The sequence below is a fragment of the Bos indicus x Bos taurus genome, chromosome X (assembly GCF_003369695.1).
Source record: "Bos indicus x Bos taurus breed Angus x Brahman F1 hybrid chromosome X, Bos_hybrid_MaternalHap_v2.0, whole genome shotgun sequence".
Taxonomy (NCBI): Eukaryota; Metazoa; Chordata; class Mammalia; order Artiodactyla; family Bovidae; genus Bos; species Bos indicus x Bos taurus.
The window spans coordinates 110,747,679-110,756,091 of NC_040105.1; the positions used below are offsets into that span (position 1 = coordinate 110,747,679).

Below are 8,413 nucleotides of genomic sequence, written 5' to 3' on the forward strand. Positions count from 1 at the left end.
GCTCACCCACTGGCCCAAGGCTGGGTGAAATCCAGGCCCTCCAAAAGAATGCCTCAATCTGCCTCTTCTCTCATTTTCCAGCTGATGACCACCACACCACCCTTCCTTAATTACTTCCCCAATACTCCCTTCTTGACAGTAACTGGGGGGCAGGGCCCACTGTGGTGCTGATCAATAGCTGAGCAGGACAACGAATGGTCACTCATTGACAGTTGGCTGCTTGTGAATGGGGCCATCTGAGGCACCAAGCAAGGCTGAGCTACACCTGTTGCCTAGGAACAGGGTGGGTTGAAATTAAGCACATAATGGCTAACTGCATAGGGCCATGCTCACTCTGCTCTGTTACACTGTGAATAGAATAAGAATCACAGTGAGGTTAAGCTTGTGAAAGCAGTTCTCAAGGTGGGTTGGCTTTGACATTGTTGTTGGCTTTGAAATATTAGCTATAATATATGCGGCAAATGCAATCATGTGGCAGCTGTTGGAGGGGCATATAGATAAGCACTGCTGACTGGCATGCCTGGGAATACAATGAAAAGAATGATGTACAAAAGTTAAACAAGCATGTGAAATCAAAATCTGAGGTGGGAAAGGAGTCAGTCAAAAAAACTAAAGCACACTGGACCCAACGTATCCTTATGGATCAGAGCAGCATGAACACAGCCATTAGCAGGTAGCCATTGCTTTGCCGTATTATTCCACATCCTGTTACTAAGTAACAGGTCTTGCCCAGCAATTGGACAGTGCATCGCTCGGCCCTGCCACTAAGCAACCAACTGTCAGTGAGATACCTACTGGTACTTCTCCTGCTCAGTTATTGGTCAGCTCCATATTGGGCCCTACCTGATGATAACTCTCAATGAGGGACCACTGTGGAAGTGATTCAGTCAAGAGACAGTGGTGCATTGGTCATCTGAGTCTTGTCTTTGGGCACCTTATTATTATTATTTTATAATTGGGAATGTATTTCTGATAGATGGGGCATGTTGAGTTTCTCTACTCAATATGAGTGTTGATGTGTCCCCAACAATATTAGTGGAGGAGACATTTATGACTTTCTTGGCTTTCATGTATAATTTTATGGAGATGGTGTATAGACCTTGGGGCAGCACACTGAGAATTCACAAAGTCTTGGGGTCTCTAAAGCTCATTGGAGTAGAAAAAACATCCAGCCTGTTCTTAATTACCTTTTTCCATGTTAAGTGCTTGCTCTTAAGTTCCTTAAGCCCCTCAAGAACTCCCACTAGGAAGAGAGTGGTTGAACGATGAAATGACTAGACGACTCTGAGGAACTACAGGAGTGGAGGAGGCAGGAGTGTTGAAATGGGACATATATGTTAAAGAATAAAGGGCAGTGAAGGAAAGTCTAAGGGTCATGAGAGGAAACATCATGCCCCTGAATCACCACTCCCCAGAATCAGACACACAGAGGTGTCAGGGGTGAGAAAGTTGTATCATGGCCTCCCTCAGCACCCACTAACCCATGTTGATGGGCACAGTGGTACATTGTGATGTCTAAGAGCCCAAAGCCACCATTGGCTGGGGAAGTGCCTAGCTGACCAATGAGATTGAAGGGTGTGGCTCCTCATTGTCCTGAGAAGGTATATAGAGAGGTCAGAGGCAGAGATTCTGGTTTAGGTCATTTCATGCTATCATCATAAAGTAACGAGGAAGCCACAGCAGCCAAGAAGAGTTCCAATGCCGTGTGCTTCAAGGATGAAAGGACGAAAGAAGACCCTTTGTCAACAGAGATACAGAGGCAGTGTGAAGGTAAGATGATTCTATCTATGCTCCCCACGTTCTCCTTTGACTTTGCTGCCCAAGACCTCTATACTGCCCTTGCCTGCCACAAAAGCCCTCATCAGCCCACATCCCGTTTCATGAAATCTTCCTTCCAACTCAGATGTTATACCCTTTCCTCAAAACTAATACCCTTCTCTTGTCTTTCAAGGCACAGAATATGACCATGAGGGTCAGAAGACCTCTTAAAGGAACCTTGAGAAAGAAAATCCGATCATATGCCACTCAGTCGAAGAAGGTGAAGAAAACAAGAAAACCAAACTGTTTTTTCTGTTCCTGTGCACGTAAGAAACTGAATCAAAGCCGAAAAGGGTACCAAAATATGAGGCAGAGTCAAAGAAGGAGGCAGAATCAAAAGAGAAGATAAGCTCAGCCACCCCAGAAGGAGAGACCCTGGAGAAGTACAAGCTGGGCAGCCAGTAACTGAATAGAAAAGGTCAGACATTTTAGAACTGTGTCTCCAGAGGTCTGCTTTCTTAGAAATGGCCAACCAGGAAAAGACTGACTCTCACACTAAGATAATAAACTGATGGCTGCGATTAAAATACACATCAAATGGTGAAAAGATGATATTTGTGTGTGTGTGAATTTTCTGATGGGAAGGGAGGGAAGGAAGCAAAGAGGTGGGCACCTGAGTGGGGAGGGATGTGGGGTCCCAAGGGCTGAGGGAACAGACCCTCAGGTCCCCAGTTAGCCAGACAGTAGAGGTCTCGACTGGGTCAGGAGTCTGCACTGAAGGTGAATATCCCTGCTTAACAATTGATCTCAGCGGCAAGGAATAGTGGTGCGGTGTTACTGCCATTGCTTGGGGTGTAGAGTGACATTAGGGTCTAGATTGCCAGAACCCAGATGGGAAGAGGGCTTCACATGGGGATGGTGAATGTCATACTTCCCCTGAGTGAGGCAGGCAGAAATCACCTCCTGGCCACTTACATCATAACGGCCTTTGTTGCATCACTCACCTATGCTGTCAGCTAAAAGTGCTCAGGAGGCACAAAATACGGATAGAACTAAAACCCACAATTAGCACTCCCAAAGATTAAAATAATGTTTGGAGGGATCAAACCCAAATCAATAGGCCACTGTTATTCTAAGAAATTTGTGGGAGCAGTGTGTTCCCAAAACCAGGGGAGTGGAGGTGGCCCAATCCTGTTGCAGATGACTAACAGGATCATGACACACAGATAATGTTTTTGGGTGGGGGGCACCATGCAGTTTGTGGGATCGTAGTTCCCTGACCAGGGATTGAACCGGTTCCCCTTTTAGTGAAAGAATGGAGTCCTAACCACTGGACAGCCAGAGAAGTCAGGACAGAGACTTTTGATAAAAGTATTAATATAAAACTCTGTAAAAGCTGGTCTTATATTTATCACCATCTCCTAGTATTTTTAAATAACTACAGTCGTAAAACATTCTTCCCCAATAAACTCTTTTGTTAGTCCAAGTTCTACTAGTTTTCATGGTTTAAAAAGAAGAGTATCGAATATTTAATTTGGTGTTACCTTTAATTTTGAAGTGTATGAATAGTTTCAAGGAGTAGTAAATCAAATATGGAGATATAAAAGGCAGAGTCTCTACCAGAGGAATGTTGTGTTTTAAGAAAACCTTTTAGAAACAATTAAAACAGAGTTTCACCATCAGCATCAAAAGAGTTAGATATTAAGTCAATGCTGTGGTATCTTTTATCTGGACTGCAGCTCCCTAGTTAAATCTTTCTGGCACTTTAACTCCTGAGAGACACAGTTGATAATTCAAAGTCAGTCCCTGAATGTGATTTAAAATCATTAATAGTGAAAGAGACCCTGGGTTTGTTGTCCTTTCAAAGGAAGTGGGAGAACTTTCAACCATGCCTGTGAAAATTAGTTAGGTAAGCAGCTACCAGGATGATATGGACGAAGAGACTTTATAGGTGGGTGCTGTGACTGCAGATCTGTATATGTTATCACTATTTAACACTACCACACTTTAATGCCCTGTTGTAGGACTGACTGAAATACTTGCTGTTAGGGGAAGGTAACAGATTACTAGGCCTGAAGAGCTGAAAGTGAAAGTTTGTCAGTCATGTCAGACGATTGGTGACTCCATGGACTATACAGTCCATGGAATTCTCCAAGCCAGAATACTGGAGTGGGTAGCCTTTCCTTACTCCAGGGGATCTTCCCAACACAAGAATCTAGCCCAGGCATTCCGTATTATAGGCGGATTCTTCAACAACTGAGCCACAAAGGAAGTCAAAGAATGCTAGAGTGGGTAGCTTATCCCTTCTCCAGCAGAGATTCCCTACCCAGGATTTGAACTGATGTCTACAGCTTTGCAGGCAGAATCTTTCCCAACTGAGCTATTACAAAAATCCTGAGGTGGATCAAAAGTGGAGGTTAGAGGGCCTTGTTTCCCTAAAGTAGCGCTGGTATATTTTATTATCCATGGCTATACTGCCACCTTGCAGAAAGAATTGAGGATGCATAGAGTTTAAAAAGGCTCCAAAGACTCTTAGGGTTAAAAGAGAAAAACATAAACACTAAGTCATGAGTTGAGAAAGGGTATATCCATTTAGATTAACAACAATACATCAATATCAGACACCTGTAGCTCTCCTGGAAAAGGACAGTATATTGTGATTCAATCATGACAAGTCCTATTGCAAACGCTGTGTTGTATGGGGGTGGGGTGTTTGCTCATTAGCACTCACAAAGAGTAGTAGAAACTCTTTATACTTCCACTTATACAGGTTCGCTATGAATAGATTCCAACTTACCTCTCTAGCTGTGTCCATAACAACCTCTACTGACTGATAAAATAATTTCACTAAGACCTTCTACTTTCCTCTATGCCTGTGTCCATCCTATCTTCTGTGACTCAGAAACTAGCAACCACCTGAGGCCAGCCAAATGATCATCTCCCAAGGAAATGTTCTAAATAATTCTCTTGTGTATTAATATTTTCACGTTCTCTAATCACTTGCAGTTCATTACATGCAGTTTGAAGGATAGATTTTTGAGTATGTATCTTATCAGAAATGCATGCCAGAGAGGAAAACGGTTTAGAAATCAATGGTGTGGTGCTATACAATATTTTCAGAAGTTGGAATTATCTAAGACTGTATGGGAGAGAATCATTCTCTTCTGCGAAGCATGTCCAAAAATCTGTTTGAAAATATAGTAAAACCCGTAAACTAGAGAGTGGATCAGAAGTCAAAGGAACTTAAATGAGAAGCTTATTTTATCAGTAGTCAAGAGGAACTCTATGTCTTTGTATTAATACCACCCATTTGCATGACACCAAATGCAAAAGCCAAAGCAGTGTCCATGGACTCATGATGAGTGCACAATACTGCTGGCCCAGAGGCTTCTCTTGATTGGCAGAGGTCAAGAGCAAGTCTATGTGCCTAGGGTCAGAACGCATCTGCCCAGAATCACATCCACGTATCAGCAGGAATCAAGTGGAGTCCCCAAACTTTACATGCTCCTGGCCAAGTCCCTCACTCCAGTGCCTTTCCTAAAGGCTTGTCACTTATTACTGCCTTCAGATGATCATGATTAAGTTTCACCTCATCACCTCTTCAATTAACTGCCGTGGGCAACTAGAAATCTGAATGCAAAAGATTGAAATAGGACCCTTACCTTATACCACAAAAAACCAAACTCAGAGTTGATTAAAGATTTAAATGCAAGATCTGAAACTATAAATCAACTAGAAGAAAACATCCTGGAGAAGTTGTAAACATTGATCTTAGAAGTGATTTTATGTATGTGACACCAAAAGCATAGGCAACCAAAGCAAAAATAGAAAAGTAGGACTACCTCAAATGATTATACTGCCTCCAATAAAGAACATCAAAAACACATCTATATAGAAGCCAAGCTGATGGCTACCAAATGGCAAGTTGAGGCGGGGGGAGGAATTGGGAGTTGGGGATTAACATATATATAGACACCAGTATATATAAAATAGATAACCACAAGGACCTACTACAAAACCACAGGCAACTCTGCCAGAAATTCTGTAACAACATAAAAGGAAAAATAATTTGTAAAGGAATAGATATATGTTTGTGTGCCTGTGCAAGCTCAGTTGATTCAGATGTGCCCTATTCTTTGTGACCCATTGGACGGTAGCCTGCTAGGCTCCTCTGTCCATGAGATTCCCCAGGCAAGAATACTGGAGAGGCTTGTCATGTCACACTGAGCATATCTTCCCAACCCAGGGATTGAACCCAAATCTCCTTCATTGCAGGGTGATTCTTTAACAACTGAGCCAAGTGGGAAGCCCAAATACATGTATATGTAAAGCTGAATCACTTTGCTGGACTTCTGAAATGCAACATGGTAAATCAAATATACTTGAATGAAAAAAATAAAAAGAATCCGTCAACATGTAGAACAATTAGCTCAAAAACCTAATTGGAAAGTGCAGAAAGATTCCCAAGCTTACTCTCAAAGAAAGATCCACAGGGAACAGGGCATGAAGGGAAAAGGATGATTCAAGTCCTGATGTGTGCCCATGGGAGAGGACTCAGAATATAAGGGAAATTACATGGTTGGAGATATGCCCTGGGTGTGAGTGGTTCGAGCCATATATTGGACACACAAGTCCTGGGGTCTCACACAGGGAAGACAAACAACCTTAGATGGTTGCAGGGCTATGTGGACTAACAGGAGGTCTGTGGGAAGCCCAGACTCCCCCCTCCAGGAGCATGTGCTCAGGGGCTTGCTTCCAAGCCACAGTAAAGAGGACAGATTGAGACCCCATTTGGGGATGCCTGTTTACCCAACAACTGCCCACCCTTACACACACCCTGCTTACTCTGTGTGGCCAATCTGCATTGGAGCAGGGGCTGCCATGACCAGGCAGACAGCTGGGATGTGGGAAACAGAGATGCATCTTGCCCAGGGCATCATGTGGGTAGAAGGGCCTGGATCATGCTCATGGAGGGTGCTTACATAGGCAGCATATCAGGAGAAGTCCTGATCTCTGATGGAGGTCTCGGATCAGAAGGTATGTTTGAGCAGGGCAGGAGACGCTACTGATGGTGATGGCACAGATTGCACATGGGAGGTAGCCTGGATTGCTGTAAGCAGCCAGCCTGGAGATTTGCTCCTTTTGTTATTTTTCTAACCAGAACATGCTGCTGTTGGCCCTCTGTGGCAAGGGTTGCAGTGCTGGGAGAGGGGAGAGTACATACTTGAGGGAACACAGCCAGATCTGGCCTGACATTCAGGGCTTCTGCTCCACAACTTGGGAGCCCACCCTGCCCCCATTAGAACAGTGAAAGCCACTGAGGAAAAGGAAGTCTCTGCCTCACATCTGGCTTCAGACCTGGTACCACTCAACTTCCCAGCCATAGGTGCTGGCACACCCTAAGGAAAGATTTGACTTGTGGTCCATCAAATCCAGCCCCACGCCCACACCCACCACCCGCTGACTATGGTATAGACTGTACAGTGATGCTCCCCAACAAGATCACCCCTTCAAGACCATAATACATAATTGATGCACTTAAATTCAGAGAGGCAGAGACAAATGGGAAGACAGAAGGACTGGTCTCCACTAAAGACTGAGAGGCAGTCATTTCAGTTTGTCAGTCATGTCTGATTCTTTGCGACACCATGAACCGCCGCACACCTGGCCTCCCTGTCCATCACCAACTCGCGGAGTCCACCAAAACCCATGTCCATTGAGTTCGTGATGCCATCTAAATATCTCTACCTCTGTCGTCCCCTTCTCCTCCTGCCCTAAATATTTCCCAGCATCAGGGTCTTTACCAATGAGTCAGCTCTTCGAATCAAGTGGCCAAAATATTGAAGTTTCAGTTTCAACATCAGTCTTTCCAATGAACACTCAGGACTGATATCCTTTAGGATGGACTCGTTGGATCTCCTTGCAGTCCAAGGGACTCTCAAGAGTCTTCTCCAACACCACAGTTGAAAAGCATCAATTCTTTGGCCCTCAGCTTTTTATAGTCCAACTCTCAATCATTAGCTGACCACTGCAAAAACCATAGCCTTGACTAGACAGACCTTTGTTGCCAAAGTAATGTCTCTGCTTTTTAGTTTTTATTTTTAATATAAATTTATTTATTTTAATGGGAGGTTAATTACCTTACATATGGTATTGGTTTTGCCATACATCAACATGAACCTGCCACAGGTTTACATGTGTTCCCCATCCTGTACCCCCCTCCAACCTCACTCCCCATACCATCCCTGTGGGTCAACCCGGTGCACCAGGCCCAAGCATACTGTATCATGCATTGAACCTGAAGTGGTGATTCGTTTCATATATGATATTATACATGTTTCAATGCCATTCTCCCAAATCACCACACCCTCACCCTCAGAGTCTCTGCTTTTTAATATGCTGTCTAGGTTAGTCATAACTCTACTTCCAAGGAGTAAGCTTCCTTTAATTTCATAGCTGCAGTCTCCATCTGCAGTGATTTTGGAGCCCAGAAAAATAAACTCAGCAACTGTTTCCACTGTTTCCCCATCTACTTCCCATGAAGTGATGGGACCGGATGCCATGATCTTTGCTACTGAATGTTCAGCTTTAAGCCAACTTTTTCACTCTCTTCTTTCACTTTCATCAAGAGGCTCTTTAGTTCTTCTTCACTTTC

General features: G+C 43.8%; 1 long non-coding RNA gene across 1 annotated transcript; it reads left to right on the forward strand.

Annotated features, from left to right (window-relative positions):
• The first annotated feature begins 1,603 nt into the window (after positions 1–1,603).
• Positions 1,604–2,367, forward strand: LOC113887009. The gene is made up of 2 exons (XR_003509630.1): positions 1,604–1,770; positions 1,952–2,367. It is a non-coding gene; the product is annotated as an uncharacterized LOC113887009 (long non-coding RNA).
• The last annotated feature ends 6,046 nt before the right edge of the window (positions 2,368–8,413 follow it).